Here is a 23,053-nt window from a genome sequence, read left to right as displayed (position 1 = left end):
TATTGGAATTGAATGAAACTATCACTATAAGCTAAGTTGAACTAGTACAGTGGAATACAATAATCTATGAATAGAAGAAAGCTTATAAATATTTACATGTTGGGCAATATTAAGCATAGTTCTAATGAAGGAACATGAGTTGGGACCATTGTACTCATAAGTATTGTATAAGGATAACACATCGTATCCACCAACTTTGTACATAACATGTTATTGAGACTAGAGCTTGTACCTATTCATAACATATCAATGTTTCCACCAAAAGGTGATGATGGAGCTTCAGGAGAGTTTCCAAGATGAAATGGATAGGATAGAGGTGGTTGAACTTTCACATCAACTATCCCAAAATCAATTGAACATCTTAAAATCAAAGGAATTAGACAGGTATTGAGGCGTTTGTCCATGATAGTCATCTAAACAACATCCAAAAGAAGAGTTAACTAAAATATGAATTGTACCGATTTCTTAAACAAGAAAAAAATTAGCTATTTTATCATTATTGTTGAGTTGGAAGAATATGAAATATTAAAAAAAATAACTTTCTTGGGAATAAGCATTAGATCACTAAATATTTGATTTATTTGAAGTATTAAATTTTGCGTCCCCAAAAGTTATAGGAACACATTTACAAGTCAGTTGATATAGTAACAAAGGGCAAGAGTAAGCGAGAATTACCCATACAGGAAGAAGAATAAATTGTTGCAAATGTAAAGGTCATATAGTTTTATAACAACACCATAGATATATATGAAATAGAACTCGCTAGAATTCATCACTCTCCAACAAAATATGACATAATATATCACATATTAAGCCTCAGATAGAGATTTTGCTTTTGTTTTTTCAGTATCAGTTACAGAGATGAACAACACAGACTAGAGCTTCAGAACAAACCTTCAATTGTTCCTTCACTTGTTGGGGATGGTATCCTAGGCTGGATATTTTCCAATTGGTAATAGGATATTTGGCATAGCCCTCATTGTTTGGAGAATCCCTATTATCAAGAGTAGACACAAGACAAGATTTATAATGGTGATCATCTTGAAAATGTTGATCGATTGCATAACATAACTCCAGGGCTAGCAAGGTATTGAGAGCTCATGCATTTCTTCATAATTGAAACTGAATTCTAGATCTAGATACCCATTCAACTCATCTAAGTCCATGCTTATAAGCTTCCTAACTCAGGGAGTATTAGAAGTATGTCTCAAAGTTGAATAAGGAGAATCAACTTTGGCCTCTTGGGTTGTTGAGTCAAAATTTGTCTTAGAGGTCTAGAACTGAAACAATTATAATTGCAAGAAAATTCTTGTGATAGAGATTGATCTCTTTTCCTTTCCCAAGCCTTCTCATGCCAATGCTCTATAATAGAACTATATAGGCTTCTTATGCTTCTACTTTTTGTATATTAACCGAAATCTCTGCAATGATCTGCATCTCTATAAACTATGTCGATTGGCTTGTTGACAGTCTTACTTAAACCATAGAGTGGAGAATTCTTGTTGTACCATGAGATAGTAGATGCCAAAATCCCTCATTAGATGAGTCTTTCTTTTTCCTTCACCTTATGAGACTATCACACAATATTGCAGTCCACTCTTCTCAATCCCTGAATCCTAGATGCAAAAATTCAACTCTCTATACACCGGAAAATCTTTACTTTTGTAGTAATATAAATTATCTCATTCATGCCTGTTAAATTTTCATGATTTGATATGGTCATTTTAAAGGGCCCAGTTTAAAGGATTTGTGAGTTAGTCCTTTTATGATCGACTACTTATCCAAATCATTAGATGTTTTGGTGAGAAGAATCTACTCTTCCAAGTTGTGTTATTGTTTCTATGTGTAGTTCATCCAAATGATGCCAACTAGACAACCTCTCAAGTCTCAACTCATAGATTGATATAAGGGAAGTATGTTTAGTATATTCCCACTTTAATATCACTTCCATCATCCTCCCTCTATTTCAATTGTTTTAAAAAATAGTAGGCTCACTTCTTTTGAGGCATTTCTATGGTATATCATTGACACTCCCTCCTCCGTTTCAGTGTTTTAAAGAGATATGGGTGTTATCGGGAAAAGTGTCTATTTAGAACGACTCTATCCCACTAAGATGTGACAGCTACCTTAGAAACAAACAGAGAAAACTACTTTTGTATCCTTCTTTATGAACTATAAACAAAGAGGAATAGGATGAACCAACCTGTGTCTTGCGCTAGTCCTTTGATCCAATCTCTCTCCTCTTTGACAGCTTCCAGCTACCTGCTCCCTCACTTGCCCAACTTCACCAAGTACCTGTAAGATCACAAAAGAAGGAAACTATACAAAGACATGGGTTTATGCTCATAAATAACTTAGGATCAGATTTAAGTTAACCATACAAATGTAACAAGCATCAATGAAACACAAGCATGGAGAAGAAACTCAAATAGTTTTATTGATATACAAGAAGATCCAGGAGGAGTTACAACCGATGATTCCTGACCCAGCATCAACCTCCCAGCAAAGAAGTCCCTTCTTCACCCCCAACAAAGCATAGATCACTCAATTCTCTGATATGTATCTCAAAACCAACAACAATTCCTTACAATGTGAAAAATTCCAGCCTCTGGATCTCTGGGATGAGGGATCCATATATAGATATATGCAAGGAGGATGAGTCAGCTCATGAATTGATTAGTGGCTTCTCTCTGTCAATTCTTGCTTCCACTTGGAGACTGAAAGCCTCTTACTCATCCTTGGTCGAATTCAGTGAGGCAAGTGTCATTGGAGAAGATTTTGGAAGCTTCCATTGTCTCTCCACCTTGCGGAATGACACCGCCATTTGTCATTTCCCACTCAACGCACGCTGGTAGTGCATTTAGGTGCGTTGCAACACACCTAGCTAGTGGACTTAGGTGCTATGCAACACACTTGGCTAGTGGAGTAGCTGAAATGATCCTGATTTGACTTATTCTGAGCAGTTTCTGGTGGAGAACTTCTGGGAGAAGCTGTAATTTGTTGACCTTGTTCCTTTAGGGGTTGGAACAACACTTTTAGGGACTTAGGAGCCCTTGGTTTATGGAAATTTCATGCCTAGAGCTGTAAGGCACAAAAATGTCTATAACAGTTGCCCCCTAAAGTATGAGGCCGTTTATCGGGTGAAATGCTTTATTAGGAGGATCCGAAGTTCTTTCAATGCTGGGAGGAGACCTGTAATAAGATACAATACAATACATTATCTTCATATTGTTTTCATGATCTAGCTGAGGCGGGAATTCCCATGCTCAGCTTTATAAATTCATTTTCATGTACATAGGACAGACAATCGTCTGATGGTAGACTGATGATTTTGATAGAGCCATCATCCTTTTGGTAGGATGATTATCTGTGCTGCAATGCTGTACATTTCAATGTCTTTATTTTCCTGAATATATATCGCAGCCCGGATGGATGAAACTAGATCCGGGGTCTTCAATCTCGTCCAATCTTCACTCGAAGTACAAGTCGATCCATGTGAGAAATGTTTTGAAGTCGAACATCGAAAGACATCGCTTGATTACCAGTCAATGATGTAAACTGTTAACAAGCACGAGAGGAATCACCGATAATGATAATGACCCTCAAGGTACTGCAGTACAATTCACGTGGTGTGAATAAAGGACTTGGCATCGAACACCACACAAAATCTTTCGGTCGAAGGTCATTGATGTAAACCTATCGCCGGAAGTGAGAAACTTGCCATTGAGGCATGCAAGCTTCAAAGTACTGAATGGGGTGTTCCTAGATCAACTTCTTGGATAATGAGCCGATGTTGACAAGAAGTTATCCATCATAGGATGGCCTTAATGAATCCCACATCAATGACACGGAACGGAGCAAATGATTTTGATGGAGGTGAAAACGATCTGATGATATATGGTTCAGGGTGGCGGTCATGAAAGAATGGAGTATAATGTATGGTAGTGGGCGGGACACAGATGGCCTTTCTGGATGACTTCTCTTGAACATGTCGGCGACACTTATGTGATGGATTGGTAGCATTAACCCCAAATGTGGATGGTATGGCGAGACCATGGCGATGTGACCGGTGAATGAAACAACCCAACCCGACTCGGGCACGGAGCGGAAGTGTCATGTTCAAGAGCGACTTGCTACCAATAAAGATTCTTTGAGTTTTCTTCCCAATTTTTCCCCAGTCATTGCTGACCAGTACTTCTTTATTTTTGTCAAGCTTGAGGAGGATAACATATGCTTGTTCTATAATTTGCCCTTCGGGCAAACCCATCGCTATGTTTTAACGAGCCTAGCGATAGTGAAACTCGTTCTCGTCTAAAGACAAGTTTGTCGCTATTAATCTTTTTAACGAGTCTAATGACAAAGATAACTCGGTCCTTTTCATTTTTAGAGAGTCTGAAAAGGTACGTAAAGGTAACTCCAAAATTCCTTTTTCGTCATCTAATCCCTTAAGTCCAAAAAAGTATAAAACAATACAGAAGGGATGAATTTTCGATAGCTTTAACGAGCCGAACAAAACAAGCGCTCGATCTTTTTGTGCAATAATCCCTCAGGTCAAAAAAGATTAAAATCTAGAGGAGGGATAGCACTTCCCGTCGCTTTAACGAGCTGGAAGGCCAGAACTCAGCAATATTTTCATATTTTACGAGTCAGAAAAGAGCTTAAAGAAGACTCGTCTTTTGAGGAAGGAGTGATAAAATGGGTGGCAGCTGATTCCAGGTAAGGTTTGGAATTTTCCAATCACGGCAGTGTCACAAGGATGGCTAGTGAAATCACTCTTCGCAGCTGTTCCTCAAAATGGGTAAACAATCAAATGGAGGTGAATGATCGGCCAATGGAAAAGTGGAGGTGACGGTGCAAACACGACCAACGATTTAATGGCTGAAATGTTACATTCATGGTGGTCATTTACCAGGGGTTAGTTCATTTTTTAATGAGCTTAAACGCGGGTGGAAACATTTGCTCGGTGCGGGTTTATTTTTTAACAAGCTTGAACCTTGCGGTAACACTGCTTGATTAATCCAGTGATATGATAAGAATGTCTCATATAAAAATGGCAAGCTTTCGAGTGTTGCCTCACATCCTTTCTTTATGCAAGTTAGGAAACGACTAATCCAAAAAACAGATAAATAATCACTCTTTGCTTGCACTCCAAAAGGTTTGCATGCCCCCAGGTATAAAACAGAGTTTCAAGGTTACCTCTACTTCTTTCCATCAAAACATTTGTTTTACCGAGAGAGGCCTACCTCTTACAGGTTACCCAAAGATTGTTCTATTTACGGCGTAAACAAAACACTTCTTCGGCGATGTTGTTCGAAATAAACAAAGGCGAGTGACGATGCCCGCCAACTCACATAACTTTGACAAGAGAATCTTATTCTATAATAACCCCTCTTCCAATCACGGACGGGGTACAGACTAGTCATATTCTCCCGCGGAAACCTACCCTATACCCAAAGTTTTCCTGCCGAAGCAGACTAGGACGCATGCCCCCTGGGTTTCAGTCATATCCCTCCGAATTACTCGCGCTCATCGGGAGGACGGACTGGAGATCGAGACATTTCTTGCGTGAAAAGACCATTTAGGGACGGTATATGACTATTTACTATGCGTGATCCGGGAAATGAAAGTTGGTCCACGAGCTTGACCATTCTTCCTTCGTGCGGAAAACACATTACTCTAAAGAGTGAGGAGACAATCACTCCCATGCAATAAATATAGTCTCGTCCAAGGAGTAGGTTATAATCCAAGGGTCCTTGAACTACCATTACGTTCATGCGAACTGTCTTCCTTCTCAATGTTATGGGCACATCGGGAAGGATCCCTAAAGGTCGACTGGTTCCTTTATCAAAGCCTGTCAGATTTCTCATCTCAGGTAAAAGTGATGGCGAACCAAGCGCTTTCCAAGCAGTCAAGGAAAGGATACTCACAGAAGCCCCCTCATCTATGATGGTACCAGCCATAACCATTCTATATATTTTAATGATAATTCGGAATGGTATGCTTGCTGGTAAACGGGGTCTGCCTAGTTGATTCCAGTCAAAGGAGACAACTAGGTTGCTTGGAGGTGGGACCAAATAGATGGCTGGGTACGGCTCTGACGAACTTCCTTCTTGCGGTAAAGGAATGGGTAAATTGCCCCCATGTTCGTCGGAGTCTGTGTTTATGAAGAGAATTTGGACGGTGTCATCCTTGTTTTCTTCAGTGATTGTATCATCTGAAGATAAAACCTCTGAAGGCAAGACCGGGTCAACTGCGGCCTCGAACTTTTGACTTTCGTCTGGTATGGATTCATTTGGTTTATCTTCAATGATAAGTGCTTCAGCCGACCACTTGAGTGGGCCAGCTGGATTCTCAGCTAGTGACGGACTCGGCAAGAGTTTTTTATATCCAGGAGGAAGTCGTAACGGTGAAACCGGACGATCATCGAAAACTCTTTTAGCTTCATCTAAAAAGGGACAACGGTGGATGGCATGATTGCCTTCACACAGTTTACAGGGAAATCTAGCTTTCCCTTTTTGTCCTGGGGCTTCACTTTCACTAGTTGACGGTGTGCTTTCAACATGATCATCAGAGGTTGACGACACCGGATTGTGCAAACGAGGAGACCAGTCCCTTAGTATCCGAGGGATGTAAGGACAATCTCTGTGAAGGTGGTCTCCTTTGCAAATGACACATGGCGATTTAGGCCTGGTCGGTGCAGTGTGTGGATTTTCGTTAGACGACACTCGTTTTCCCACATTCGCCTTTGGTTCCTTCTTCTTCTTCTCTTTCTTCTTCTTTTCCTTCTTCTCCTTAGGAACTTGGCTTTTATTTTTACCAGTTCCATCAAGCGAAGAGGAAGGAGGAGAGAAAGAATTAGAGGAAGTAGAAGGCTGGTGGGCAACTCTGGACTCGTCTAATTGCTGATTCGATTGTTCAGGAATAGTGGTGTTCTGAACGACAGAGGTTGAGAAGAGCCATACAGGCAAACCATTTGTCAGTCTTGGAAGCGACAATGTGGCCATATGGGGCGCCCCAACATCTCCCCAAGAGGAGAAGGGACTAGGATTTCCACCAAGGGGAATTTCTTGGTTGGTAGGCTCCATTTTCTCAACCTAAGATCAACGTAGGAAAGGGGTATGAATATTCCGTTTAAAATAAATTTTAACACGCTTTGACACAACTTTTTTTTTCAGTTTTTAAGAGTCGAGAAAAAACAAAAGATGACTCTAGTCTCCTTCGATTTTTAATGAGCCTGAAGTGACAAGTGCTCAGATGGACCTTTTCCGTTAAAGAGTCTGAAAAGGAACGAAAGGGATTGCTCTGGAGGTCTAGGTAGAGGGAGTACCAAACCAATCGCAAAACTGCAGAATACTTTTTACGGTACGGCAGTCAATCTTCCCGAATGCTTTGTTAGGTGCATTGCGATCAGTAGGGCGGCCGACACGGCTTCCTATGGATAAAAGATTTAAGCCTATAGGGGTCTCCCAATATATACTCGACGGTATGTAGGAGCACAAGTCTGTACTGGCACTTATCGTCTCAAAGTGGAGGAATCACCCAACCATCAATGAGGACAACAGTTACCAGGCTTTACGACGCCAGAATATGTCTCTAGCCTAGACCTCTAAATGTTGTGCGTTAAGTTCCAAAGCGTTGTTAAGTTCATTGAATTTATTTTAAGTTGATCTTTCTTATGAAGTTTTCCTTTTGGGATCACCACGAGATGTAGATGTAATTCCTAAAATGCAATCTAAAGATGATAAAAAAACTTTTATCTCTTTTCAGCAATGAAAATCCTAGCTACTAGGGGAAAAGAAAGACACAATCTTTTTGCAAAGAGCAAAGAGCACACTGTAAATGCACTTTCCTAAATCAAGCCAAACATACTGTCAATATGCAAATGCACATGCATGTGTTTTGTTTTTTGATTTCTTAATATTGATGCCTAAAAAGAAAGTTGATGTACAAATCTGAATTTGCTTTTAAGTGACAAACACAAACAAGCTTCTTTTCGAAATCAAAAGGTAGAGATGATTACGACACTTTATGATTTTGAAATAAATACTCGTTTCGATACTAGAAAGTCACAAATTCAAACCAAAGGCAAAAGTAAAAGCATAATCGACTATCAATAGCAAATAAACTTTCTCCTATGATCGAAATCGACAGTAGCGACAGATCTAAATCAAAGGACGACAGTATGACTATTCTACTTTTGCAATGGAAAACTGTAGATGACTCAACAAACACATAAAAACATCTACAATTCTTTTGTACAACTGAGGTGGAATATCAGAAAGGAAAAGGGGTTTGAAACAGTCAAACATTGATCACAGGCTGCAAAAATCAGAGATAAAACTGGAAAAATGAAGCAAAGAACCTCAGCTGCACAGGGCTAGGCTGATCAGCACACCTGTTACACAGAGAAACTGCATTGCAGTGTAGGTAGCCCTCTCGGGAAGTGCATTGAAATGCAGAAGCTCTTCACAGTGCCTGCGCTGGGGCAGAAACGAGACTTCTATCCGGGTTCTGGGTCACGGTTTGCAGTTTAATCTATGGTTTTTGGCCGAGTAAAAGAAATCAGTAATGCACAATCAAAGATAGATCTAAAAGGGGGTATAAGAGCTATCACAAGGACAATCAGTTAGTTTATGAATCAGCTGTTCAAATCATAAACAAATCCAGTGAATGGATTGAAGCAGCAGATGCCTACTTTGCATTTGTTAATGGCAAATGCAGTTCGATTGCTACTTCTAAGTTTATGAAACAAACAACAAGAGAAACACAAACAAACTAACTAGACATGATCCCCAGCGGAGTCGCCATTTTGTTATCGGGAAAAGTGTCTATTTAGAACGACTCTATCCCACTAAGATGTGACAGCTACCTTAGAAACAAACAGAGAAAACTACTTTTGTATCCTTCTTTATGAACTATAAACAAAGAGGAATAGGATGAACCAACCTGTGTCTTGCGCTAGTCCTTTGATCCAATCTCTCTCCTCTTTGACAGCTTCCAACTACCTGCTCCCTCACTTGCCCAGCTTCACCAAGTACCTGTAAGATCACAGAAGAAGGAAACTATACAAAGACATGGGTTTATGCTCATAAATAACTTAGGATCAGATTTAAGTTAACCATACAAATGTAACAAGCATCAATGAAACACAAGCATGGAGAAGAAACTCAAATAGTTTTATTGATATACAAGAAGATCCAGGAGGAGTTACAACCGATGATTCCTGACCCAGCATCAACCTCCCAGCAAAGAAGTCCCTTCTTCACCCCCAACAAAGCATAGATCACTCAATTCTCTGATATGTATCTCAAAACCAACAGCAATTCCTTACAATGTGCAAAATTCCAGCCTCTGGATCTCTGGGATGAGGGATCCATATATAGATGTATGCAAGGAGGATGAGTCAGCTCATGAATTGATTAGTGGCTTCTCTCTGTCAGTTCTTGCTTCCACTTGGAGACTGAAAGCCTCTTACTCATCCTTGGTCGAATTCAGTGAGGCAAGTGTCATTGGAGAAGATTCTGGAAGCTTCCATTGTCTCTCCACCTCGCGGAATGACATTGCCATTTGTCATTTCCCTCTCAACGCACCCTGGTAGTGCATTTAGGTGCGTTGCAACGCACCTAGCTAGTGGACTTAGGTGCTATGCAACGCACTTGGCTAGTGGAGCAGCTGAAATGATCCTGATTTGACTTATTCTGAGCAGTTTCTAGTGGAGAACTTCTGGGAGAAGATGTAATTTGTTGACATTGTTCCTTTAGGGGTTGGAATAACACTTTTAGGGACTTAGGAGCCCTTGGTTTATGGACATTTCATGCTTAGAGTTGTAAGGCACAAAAATGTCTATAACAATGGGCCCACTCATTTTGATGCATTGTTCTAGTTTGCCGATGAAGGAAGGCTTTTAAAACATAGAGAACATATAATAACAACCATGGTTACCTGAGCATAGAGATGAAACCAAGAGTGTGTACAAGTCACTAGAAGTAGTTATCGACATGCATGGTGAACATCAAATTGAAGAAAGGCTCCCGGGGAAATTCATATTGTCATATACTCATGTAATCCAAGATTACTAATAAGATTGGAGCATATTTTCTGATTTCGTAACAGAGTTCATTGATGGAGAAAATTTGTGTGTTGCCCCAATGCAGCCATATTTATTATGTATAGTGCCAATACTAGATTATTTGTCTTTAACAATCTCATTTTACGAAAAATGGTATGTTCTATGCTTTAGAAAAATTTTACTTCAATTTCCTTATTAGCCCATTATCAATATTCAGAATAGTAATCACATCAACATGATAGGAAAATGCAGATACAACATAAACATAAATAATAAAAGACAAGCCAAGACAAGAGGACACAAGATGTGGCACCGGCCAGGTAAAAACCCCAATGTGGGGAAACCCTTGATCAAATCTTCTTTTAGTCTTTGATAGTTCAGTAGAGAGAGATAGTACAATTTACAAATCCAATAATTTACAATGGTAGCAAAAGAGCCCTAACCAGAAAAGTCAACGTTGGACAACAAGGCATATTTGACCCTCAGCAAATCAGTCAACTTCTGTCAACTTTGGACTACAAATAAAAAGATAAAACAACCCTCAAAACAATCAAATTCAGCCCAATCAAAGTCTGGTCAAACAACCCACCTACCCTTATCCCTAGCTGCAGTGAACATTGGTCAACAATCAACATTTAGCCTCGATCTTTGTGCCCATAAACGGAACCTGCCTAAATAGAGATAGGGCTCACAAAAACATAGTCAAAGGAGGTCAACCCATGCTGGTCAATTCTTGGTCAAACTACCCAGAAATTGGGTCTCCTAAAATTTCTCTCTCCAACAATTTCAACCTCCTAAAATTTCGCTCTCCTAAAATTTTGGCATCCTGAAATTTTGGACGCCTGAAATTTCACTCTCCTGAAATTTCAGACATGTGGAGAGAGAGAGGCCCAGAAATCCATACCTAATCAATGAGGAGAGAGAGAGAAGTGTGAAGATTAGTGTGTCCAAATGAGGCTAAGTCACCTTCTATATATATGCAATGTTGAGGACAAATATATGTGACTGTTGGGCTTCTGAGCCTACATAAGTTTGTTGGCACACCTTGACAATTTGACCATAATCAAAATAAATTCATAACTTCATTTGTACATGTCAGAATCAAAGGATATTTAGATAATACCTACACCTCACAGAGAGAGGAATCCAAGAAAAATATCAGCTATCATAAATAATATTACCCATGTGGAGTTTGTCCCTAGTCGTTAATTTTAACAGTCCCTCTCAACCAGCGAGAACTCCATCTGCTAATATGTACTATCTCTGTCATCAATGCACTACTCTGCTATGCTCCGCCATGCTAAACTATGAAGAAGAGGAAGTTCTTGAGAATGTATCATACCATTCTCTACTTACCCGTAGTTAGTCCCAATCAAAGGAAAGTGTGTCATACCACTCTTACTGACCCAAAGTCAATTCCAATCAAAAGAAAGTGTCTCATACCACTCTTACTGACCCAAAGTCAATTCCAATTGATCCCAGATCAATATTGGTCATCCTATCATAGGGAGTACGATAGTACACGATGTGTCCATCAATAGTACTATGGTCTGTATCCTCATTTCCCTACTCATTGGTCAGATGAGAGGTACTTCCCATGAGTCCCTAACTACATGGGTAGGATTTCTCAATAGGAGAAGGATGAACCACTCATCCTGCCTACATGTCACCAAGGGGTATCATAGGGGAAAGCTAAAAGACTCACCCTGTACACAGCAAAACACTAGGGGAAGTCTGGACCACTCACCCTATGGTTGCTCATCGCTCCAAGAAGAACCCCAAGCCCCCCGAAGCTCCCAGAGCTCAATGTCCATCTCATAGAGGACCCTCATAAGAGGGTCTATCCACAAATCCAAGTAAAGGCCAAGAACTTGACCCTCCCTAGGGGATTTGTCATAATATTTTCAACCTATTCATCAACCCCAATGTGATGGAGCCTTATTTATCCTTGTCGTACCATATCCCAGATAAAGTGGTACCTTATATCTAATTCTTGGAGTGATCATGAAACTTGAGATTCTATGATAATCAGATCCCACTCTGGTTGTCGTAGAGGATCGTGGTGGTATCCAACACATGTCCAAAAATTTCATTGAAGAGCTTCCTCAACCAGACAACTTCACAGGAAGCCATACTAGCAGTTATGTATTCGGCCTCGACGATTCTCAAGGAAACATATTTCAGCTTCTTACTCATTCAAGATATCGAAGCAGAACCGAAACAAAAACAACATCCATAAGTTCTCTTGTAATCCACCACACTGTTAGCCCAATCAACATCATAATAACCATGTGGCTTCACATCTCTAGAAATGTATCTCAGTCCATGAGTGATTGTGCCCCAAAGATATCTCAAAAGATTCTTGGCACCAATATAATGTATATGATGAGGCTAAACCATATATTTCCTCAATGTGTTAAGTGCAAAACATATTTTCGGATGGGATTTCACCAAGATAAAAAATTCTCCTATGAGTTGACGATACTCAGAAGCATTTCACAATTTAGGTCCAACAACACTACCACATAACTTCTTAAAGTTAAGTTCCATTGGAGTAGTCACAGGCTTGCAGTCTACCATCCCAAATTTTTCCTATATCTTCACAATATATTTTCCCTAAGAGAGGAAACATTCACTTGTATTTTGCCAGACCTTCAACCCTAAGAAATAATGCATTGGTCCTAGGACCTTCATCTCAAATTCAGAATCCAACTCCCTCTTACATTTGTGAAGGACAGGGTCTGCATTTCCATCAGCTCCATGCTTGATTTTGTAGAGTCACTTAGAGGTGAGAACCGATTTGTCCTAGGGTCTAGGGACCACAACCCAAACATCATTCTTCATAATTCGCTCATATTATTCATTCATATAATCCTTTCATACTTGATGCTTCACAGTTTCTTCAAATGATCAGGGCTCATTTTGAATGATAGTTCTCATGGCGGCCAGATATCCTTGATACCTATTCCGCTTCTTACTCTCACAAAAAGTTCCCCTTGGTGTAATGTGTCTCTCAGAATCTTCGAGCGTCTCCCTAAGCCATGAGGGTATCCTTTTGGAGGAGGAGGGCTCATGAGGAGGAGGATCAATAGGATCCATAGGTTCATCAACATCAGGCATCGTTTCGTCTTCTTTTGCAACCTGATTTCTGGTGTCAGCTTCTTTTTACTTCCTTAGGATAGGAAGGTTGTTGATCTACCCGAGGGCCATATCTTCATCGAAGGTGACATCATGACTTTTCTCAACTTCCTTTTAACCAGCCACATAAATTATATATCCCTTACAATTTTCACTATAACCCACAAAGATTCCTTTCTTCCCAGATGCACCCAATTTTCTTCTTTTCTCATTCGGCATATGAAAATATACAAGACTTCCAAATATTCTAAAATTGGAGACATCGGGTTTCTTACGAGTGAACATTTCTTCGGGAGTCCTGGAGTCTAATTCTTGATGAGGGCATCAGTTTTTAACATACACGACGGTATTTGCAGCTTCAACCCATAGGAACTTTGGAAGGCCTTGATCATGAAGCATGGCATGAACTGCTTCTACAATAGAGTGAATCTTCCTTTCAGCCACACCATTTTTCTCTGGAGTGTATGAAATTGTAGTCTCCCTCTTAATGCTAGCTTCTCCGCAATAATCTTAGAATTCATTGGATTCGTACTTGGTCCAATTATCAGTCCGCAATATCTTGATTTTATTCTCAGATTGGTTTTCGATCAAAGCTTTGAAGTGTCAGAACTAGGTGAACACTTCATCCTTCTTCTTCAAGAAGTAGATGTAGGTCTTATGATAATAATCATCCGTAAAGGTGAGATAATATAAGTATGCTCGCAAATAGTTTACGAGCATCATACTAGATATGTCAGAGTGGATCAATTGCAATATATCTATGGTATTGCTATTACTTGAGGGGAATGGTCCCCTTGAAAGTTTTCCTTTTGCACGTCCTGGACATACACCTTCATGCTCTACTTTGAACTCGGGCATACCTGTCACCATCTATGTCATATTCGGTAGTGCCTTATAATGAAGATGGGCAAACCTCGGTGTCACAGTTCATATTGTAGAGATGTGTCGCAAGACATGGCTCCCAATGGAATTCCTCCAACATGATATAAAGTTTCAACCCTAAACCCAAGAGTAAAATCATATTTATAATTTATTTTCCAAACATGTACCTTTCCATTGATGAATGCCACCTTGAATCCTTTGTCCTCCATGGCTGAAATGGGCACCAGGTTCTTCTTAATATTAGGTACATATAGTACTTCTTGCAAAGGAATAGTGTTACCTTGATTCAATTGAAGGGTAACATTCCCTACTCCCTTAACAGGATAGGTGGCATCATCTCCAAGGATGATATCCAAGTTTGTATCCTTTTCTATCATATTAGAGAGGGCTTCCTTGTATCCAATGAAGTGCCTTGAGGCACCACTATCAATTAACCAATTTCCCAAAGTCTCTAGAGGAGAGGCAGTGGAGAGGGTCGATATAGGATAGTACTATTTTTGCCTATTGTTAACAACATTTGATTCTTCATGCATGGAGTTCCTTGATTTCTTGGATGGTTCAAGACCATTTCCTTGATGTCCCACATTCCTTTTTCCTTTTTCATTGGAACTGCAATTCCTTCGATCATTGTCGTTGAAGTTACCCCTGGAATTATTGTGATCATCATCATGTGATGTGTCCCTTCTATTTGGACACTCCATTGCATAGTTGCATAACTTATTGCAAACAAAGTACCCACCCTTTGTTCCTCCCTTAGATCCAGGATTTACATGGAAATGACCTTTAGACCCTGCATTATATCTTCTTTTGGCATGATGGAGAATGCAGTGGGGCTGCTTCTATTAGAAGGCATTTCTTTCTCTGCCATTCTTGTTTCTTCTTGAATGCATCTCGACATCAATTCTTCAAACCATGGAATTCAATCATTGTTGAGTATGGTGGTTCTAAATACAGTCCACTCAGCTGCGAGTCCTCCAAGGGTGGTGAGAATAAGTTCCCTATCAGGAATGACTTGTCGAATTGAGAGTAGATCATTCTCGATCTCAGTAATCCTCAAGAAATAGGATTGAATATCCTTGTCCTTTCCCTTCTTAATATCCTTCAACTTATTCTTGAGAAATAGACTTTGACCAGCAAAACTAACCTTGAACATGTCGACCAACCTGTCGTAGATCTCCTTGGAGGTCTTCAATTCGGAGATGTAGGCCACCAGATGCTTGTCAATGGAATCCCTAATAATATTCTTTGCTTTGAACTTAGCCCTATTGTACTTGGTCTTTGCAGTAGCCAATGCATTTGAAGGAGGTTCACATATTTTACCCTGCACATAGTCCATCACTTCTTTTTCTTCCAAGGTCAAATCAAGGGACATCTTCCATCCATGATAGTCAGATTTACCATGGATCTTCTCTTCAGCCAGGAATTAGGATGAGGCACCCATTGAACCTTTTTTTCCTTGTCCAACTATCTTTGGTGATTTCTCTTTCACTCTTGCTTGGGCTTTGTCTTCACCTCAGCGCTGATATAATGTTAATTTTAGGCGACAATGGTATGTTCTATGCTTTAGAGAAATTTTACTTCAATTTCTTTATTAGCCCAGTATCAATATTCAAATTGGCAAACACATCAACATCATAGTAAAATGTAGATAGAACATAACCATAATCAGTAGAAGACACGCCAAGAGGAGAGGACACAATATGTGGAACCAGCCAAGGGAAAACCCCAATGTGGAGAAACCCTCGATAAAATCTTCTTTTAGTCTTCAATAGTTTAGCAAAGAGAGATAGTACAATTTAAAAATATGATAATTTATAACAGCAGCAAAATATCCCTAACCAGAAAAGTCAACGCTGGTCAACAGGGAAGATTTATAGCAAATCGGTCAACTTCAGTGAACTTCAGCCTCCAAACAACAAGACAAAATAGCCTTCAAAATAGTCAAATTCAACCAAGTCAAAGTCTGGCTAAAGAACCCACTTGCAGTCAGCCCTAGCTGCAGTCAACGCTTGTCAATAGTCAACATTTATCCTCCATATTTGTGCCCATAAATGCAGCCTGCCCAAATAGAGATAGCCATCACAAAAATGCAGTCAAAGGAGGTCAATGCATGTTGGTCAACACTTGGTCAAACTATCTTGAAATCCAGTCTCCTGAAATTTTGGCTTCTTGATGATTCACTCTCTTCAAATTTTAGCCTCCTCAAATTTCGCTCTCCTAAAATTTTGGCCTCCTGAAATTTTGGCCTATAGAAATTTCGCTCTCCTAAAATTTTAGACATGTTGAGAGAGAGAGGCCTAGAAATCTATACCCAATCAATGATGAGAGAGAGAGAGAGAGAATTTTGAAGATGAGTGTTTCCAAATGAAGGAAGAGACGTGATTGTTAGGCTTTTGAGCTTACATAAGTTTTTTGGCCGACCTTGACAATTTGACCATAATGAAAATAAATTCATAACTTCATTTGTACATGTCAAAATTGGATGATCTTTAGATCAATCTTACACCTCTCAGAGAGAGGAATCCAAGAAAAATATCAGCCATCATAAATAATATGACCCATGTGGGGTTTGACCCTAGTTGACAATTTTAACGCTTTGGTTGTTGAGTCAGAAGTTGTCTTAGATGTATGGAAATCACTGAAACAATTATAATTGCAAGAAAATTCTTCTGATATAGATTTCCATCTTTTCCTTTCCCAAGCCTTCTCATGCCAATATTCTATACTAGAACTATATAGGCTTCTTATGCCTCTACTTTTCTTAGATTGACTAAAATCTCTGCAATGATTTGCATCTCTATAAACTATGTTGATTGGCTTGTTGAGAGTCTTACTTAAACCATAGAGTGGAGAATTCTTGTTGTAGCATGAGATAATAGATGCCAAAATCCCTCATTAGACGAGTCTTTCTTTTTCCTTCAACTTATGAGACTACCTTATAATATTGCAGTCCACTCATCTCAATCCCTGAATTCTAGATGCAAAAGTTCAGCTCTTTATACAACGCAAAATCTTTAGTTTTATAGTAATATAAATTATCTCAAAGATATATATATATATATATATATATATATATATATATATATAGTCACCAATCTTCTATAACTTGGAGTACAAGGCCTCAAAATCTCAAACCCCACTCACTCCATTCATCCATCATTAATTTACCTTTTGAATAAAAAATTGATAAACACATTTGTTGAGAATGATCTATGATTTCTTTCATCCTGGAGCAACCATAGAATATTATAATTGGATGAATTGAAATATGCAATAAAATGTTCTCTATCCCATTCATGCTTGGTAAATTTTCATGATTTGATATGGCCATTTTAAAGGGCCTAGATTAAAGGATTTATGAGTTAGGCCTTTTATGATAGACTACTTATCCAAATCATTACATGTTTTGGTGAGAAGAATCTACTCTTCCAAATTGTGTTACTATTTATGTATGCATTTCATCCAAATGATGCCAACTAGACAACCTCTCAAGTCTAAACTCAAAGATTGATATAAGGGAAGTATATTTAGTAGATTCCCACTTTAATATCACTGCCATTATCCTCCCTCTATTTCAATTGTTTTTAAAAATAACAAGCTCATTTCTTTTGAAACATTTCTATGGTATATCATTGACACTCCCTCCTTCATTTTAGTGTTTTCAAGAGCTAGGGGCCCACTCATTTTGATGCATTGTTCCGGTCTACCAATGAAGAAATGCTTTCAAAACATAGAGAACATAGAACTACAACGATGGTTACCTGAGCATAGAGATTAATAACTAAGAGTGTGTACAAGTCACAAGGAGGAGATGTCGACATGCATTGCAAATATCCGATTGAAGAAAGGCTCCCATGGAAATTCATACTGTTATATACTCGTGTAATTCCAATCTTACTAATAAGATTGGAGCATATTGTCTGATTTCCTAAGACATTTCATTAATGGAGAAAACGTGTGTGATGCCCCAATGCAGCCATATTTCTTATGTAAAGTTCCAATACTAGATTATTGGTCTTTAATAATCTCATTTGTACAACAAATGTAAACCAGGACTTAAAATCATTATCACCCTTTGTCTTGTTTACTAAATCTCCTTGACCAATGAATGGTTTGGCCAGAGATAGTACTTTAAGTAGTTTTCATAGAGCAGATGAAATCTAGGACTTAATCTCATTATCAAGCTCTATCTCATTTAGTAAATCCACATGTGTGTGGAGAAGAGAACATGAGGTCGAGACTACTATTTTGCCTACAATGAAAACAGATGGAATTCTTATATTAATTAGGAAAGCATATGTAATTTATGTCCAAGAGCACCCTAGAAAGGTAAAATAGTGTACATAGTGCACACATACCTCTACCCACAATCTCTTCAAGATCATTTAAAATTATAAGAAATTTTTCCAAATCGTTAGCCTAAATGTTTCTCCCATCAATTACACCAACAAAAAGGTATTTTTCCTCTAGAAATCCAAAAGTTCTAAAAACTTTGAGTGCTCTAGTTCCATGTACTAGATCCAACCCAATAGAAGACACAACCTTCAACCAAATGATGGTCCTCGGTAAATGGTATATCTTAAAAGGTTTCTTGTAGAGAAATTTTACTAAGGATCCATAGGAAAATTATTGAGGAGCTCATAGATAGATGAAGGAGTTGTTTATACTTTGATGATGTAGCACAAGGAAATAATTTTATATGTGCATGTGAAATTATTTATATTTTTTATCTTCATATTGTGAAGTTTAGGGCTGGCTTAGGATGTGCAACACAAAATTTTGTTGAGATAATGATGCTAAAGTTGTCCATGAGTTTAGATGCAGAAAAGAGGATCTCTCTTCTTCAAGTCTCTAGTGACTCAAAGTTAGTGATCAAGTAGCTAATTACAAAATATCAAATGGACAATTTTCTTCTCTAGCCAATATCAGAGGAAATTAATTTTCTAAAATCTTGTTTTACATATTTATCTTGCCAACATGTTTACAAATAAATAAATAATATAGCCAATGAGTTGTCTAAAGAAGGAATGCAATTGGCAATAGAGAAATGGATGTTGATGGAAGTGTTGAATGGCCTCTTCTAGGAATCAAAACACACTTCTTTCTTATAACATATGAATGAATATCTTAGTTAGAAGTAAGTTATAGATGCTGTTTTTTTTGGGATGTTGACTTAATTTTTCTATGTTTAATTCAAATCTTGTATACTTTTTTTGAACTTTAAGGTGAAATGTAGAGGACGTAGATGGAGGATTATAGGGTGAGGCAAAAAAAATTGGGCTTTTATAGTAGATTTAAATTTTTTGAGAACTCTTCTTTTTAAGACATACTAAAGAACTTTAGGAAGGATTATCTTGTTTTATCTAAGACAAAAAAGACCAATGTTCTTCTATATCTTGTAAAATTCTTACCAAAAATGTTGTAATACCATCTACAGAAAGTAATCCCTTTCTTATGTTATGGAATTACAACTTTTTTCATGAAAAAATAAAATAAAGAGATAGAAATAAGGAAAACCATTTATGGTTGAATTCTTTTCTGAGAACCATTTTGCAGTCCTTGCTAAAGTTTATGCTTCTCACTTAGATGTAGTTTAGAAAATATTTCACTTAAAAATGAGAGACTTCTTATCTCTTTATAACATTAACGAGTAAAAAGTACAAGTAAAAGCTATACAAAATAAAAAATGCAATTAAAGCTACACCAAGATCTTACATGTTTTTTAAAATGCTTCAATTCTAATAATATAAACCTATTTTTTATTGATCTATATTTTTCTACATCGAAAGTCAATTTATAACATTAGACAAACTTTTCACTACCTAACTAGCTGTATCATTCATTTTTTGAAGTTAATTTACTATAGTTTTTGGTGGACTATTTTTGCAAGCAAGCAAAGATAACATGAGGAGTAGAATGTATGGACCTACCTAAAGGACGAAAAAATTCCAAATCAATAAATCCAACTTGAAACTCACCTCGCCCTCATCAAAAAAATCTAACTCCAAAAGTGATGATCGAAACAACATCATTTGCCATATTATTTTGTCTCTTCCACATAACATAATAAACTAATGGTAAGAAGAAGAAATCCAAACCCTAAAGATTGCCTGTTATGAAAAAAATCAGATTCTAACTCACTATTGGAATAAACAAAGACTTAGAAAAATTTTATGGTTCTTAATACTAACCAAAAAATGATTTCAGATTTATATATATTAATGACAACCTATAGGGTTTCTGTTTTATGAAAAAGCGAACATGAAAAAATGTATACCTACAAAGAATATTACACATGTGTTCCAGCCTGATTCCATTTGAAGAATGAGGGTGATACCTAAGGATAATACACCAAAACCAATACATAAATGTTTCTACTCAATATACTCTACTTGCTTCCCACCGCCAAAAAAACCTATTATTTCAAAAAGGACTGAAAAGGGTTTCTCTCAAAATAGCCCCTAATACTCATTGTCCCCATCTAGGGCTGAAAAGGCCAATTTTTTTTTTCTTAAACACCTTCCGAACAACAAGTTATACATATCGGTGCTTGCCAAATTCCAAAACCAAACCTAAGATAATTCTCCTCCTATTTTCATATTTCATCTGGTATATGAATATTATGATATTGGATAGTCATCATGAGTATTCAAAAAAACAACTTGAAACTTGATTTATTCATACCTACGCTGGAGAGAAGAATAGGGGAATCTAGCAGGGTAGTAGGGCTAAGACTAGGGGAGGTGGTCAAATAAGAAGTCCCGAGCCCACCAAGAAAAGAAAAAAAAAAGAAAGCACTTAAAAAGGGTCGCATCCAATCTGGGTACATTGAATCCCCCTCGCGCAACCAATCTCTCCAAAAAAATTACACCACCGGTCTTGGATGCAATTTATGGACTTGATATTCGAATTTCTTCCAACTACATGCAAACTTCGTATGCAAATGTCCTAGACCAAAAGATTTGCTAATATTAATGTTTTTGAAACCTATAATGTGAATTTACACTCCTTTGCAAATGCAACATGATATAATGTTTCTTAGAAAATAAGATATGATATAGAACATAGTTTTTATGTGCCCCTCAAATTGGTTCCTATAGTTATGTCATTAAAGAGTAACACCTATAGATAGGCATCAAAGATGGGAAATCCAATACTTCATCGTGATTGTGTATTTGGAATGATTTCCTTTTATCTCTCCTTTGTTTTTCATTTGAATTTTTATCCAAGAATTTTTTGAGATTTGAGTCTCACTATAGACAATCAGAATACATTTTAATGGATGCAAAGAAAGTGAACAAAAAGGACAAATTTTCAATCTATGTGAAACAAAATTAGTAAAACAGAGCTAGCCTTGGACTCAAATATAAAAAGACAATTATACATGAATATGGTATGAGGACAATAATTCAATCCATATACAAATACAGCTGGGACTTATAAGTGAAATAAAGATAGATAAAACCAACCTCAAAGTCTGTTCTTTTCTTCTAGATTCAAGTGATATATGTATCATCATTAACTTCTAACTTAATTTCTTCTCTGGGTGCCAATTTTGTGGCCTACAAGAAGAGATGATGGAAGGTAAACATACCTCATACAAATCTTGTTGAGGAAAAATTAGATCAAAATTAGATCAAAATTGTATGGTAGTGAATGGAGATAAGATCAATTTTTATGGCATAAATGACAAGTACAATACTGCCCACACAAAAATATGAATTTTTTTATTTAGGATCACCTTTCCTTCAAGAGGATCTCTGCAATTATAATTTAACCTGTAGTTATGGCCTATGTTCACATATTGATTGTCTCTACCTATCTTTTTGAAGTAGTAGATAAATCTGTTTTTCACTACTATATTTCTTATCTCATCTAAATATTGTGTGGATTTTGTGGATGCTGAAATTTCCCACTTTTTTTTTCAACAACATTGGTAAGATCAGAACCATTATAGATGTCATTTGTGGATTTGTTAGCTTTAGTGCATATCTCCTTCATCTTGATATTGTGGCAATGTCACTTGTACACCGGAATTAGATTCAATTTTCTTTGGAATTAGGTTTTCGTTAAATTTAAGTGTATTGAGAACAATACGTCTATCATATCCAAACACATCATTCCAATTTTCATATTGTTATAGGTGTAGAATTGATTGACTTGAGAGGGATGGCATATTATTGCTACTGAAGACAGGTCATTGAAGTCAGGGGGCTATTTTTCCTATTATTTCACCTAAAGCATATATGAAATATGAGCAAGATATCCTGATATTGAATGCTGTGAGTTATCAAAAACAATTTTAAACATAGTTTGTTCATACCTAAATTGAAGAGAAGAACAGGGGAATCTAGCATGGTAGTACGACTAAGACTAAGGGGATGGTCAAATAATAAAATCTCACCCCACCAAGCGAACAAACGAAAGGAAAGAACTTAAGTAGGGCTGCTTTCAATTTGGGTGCATTGAATACCCCTCGCGTAGTCAATATCTCTACAAAACGGCCACAACAAGTCCTCAGAGGTGATTTATGGACTTTCCCAAACTGCTCATCAGCACCGATTCGGTCGAAAAACCCTGTGAAATACTAAAAGGATAATTCTTTTTATCGCTCTTGCTACGATTGTTGCTACCATTAAAGCCCACCAATGATAAGGGCTTCAATTTTTTCTCTTGGGCTTATGGGATTTCAGTCTGTGGACCTACGAGAAGTTAAGAGAAAAATTGGGAATCGAAACCCTTCGCCATTATTGACGAAATAAATGTTGTTGGGAAAGTTAAGGGGCCCAATATAGACAACCCCGCTTTTTTTCTTCATCTCCGCCATAGATTTTGTAGGAGTTTTGAGGATGGGTTTGTTCCCCACCATAAATTTTTCAGGAGGTTCGAGAAACCCAGTCTTGTTATTTTCTTTGTTTGTCATCATATATTTCACATGAATTTTTCATACCAGTCATCATTTCG

The 23,053-nt window shown here is 37.7% G+C and overlaps 1 pseudogene; it reads right to left on the bottom strand.

Moving 5' to 3' along the window:
• Positions 1-849: 849 nt before the first annotated feature.
• Positions 850-23,053, bottom strand: part of LOC149263488 (uncharacterized) — a 114,193-nt pseudogene continuing 91,989 nt past the window's right edge.

The sequence above is a fragment of the Pinus tabuliformis genome, chromosome 6, assembly GCF_031772625.1.
Source record: "Pinus tabuliformis cultivar Carrire ecotype Pingquan chromosome 6, CPIR1, whole genome shotgun sequence".
Taxonomy (NCBI): Eukaryota; Viridiplantae; Streptophyta; class Pinopsida; order Pinales; family Pinaceae; genus Pinus; species Pinus tabuliformis.
This window is presented reverse-complemented; position numbering and strand designations above follow the sequence as displayed.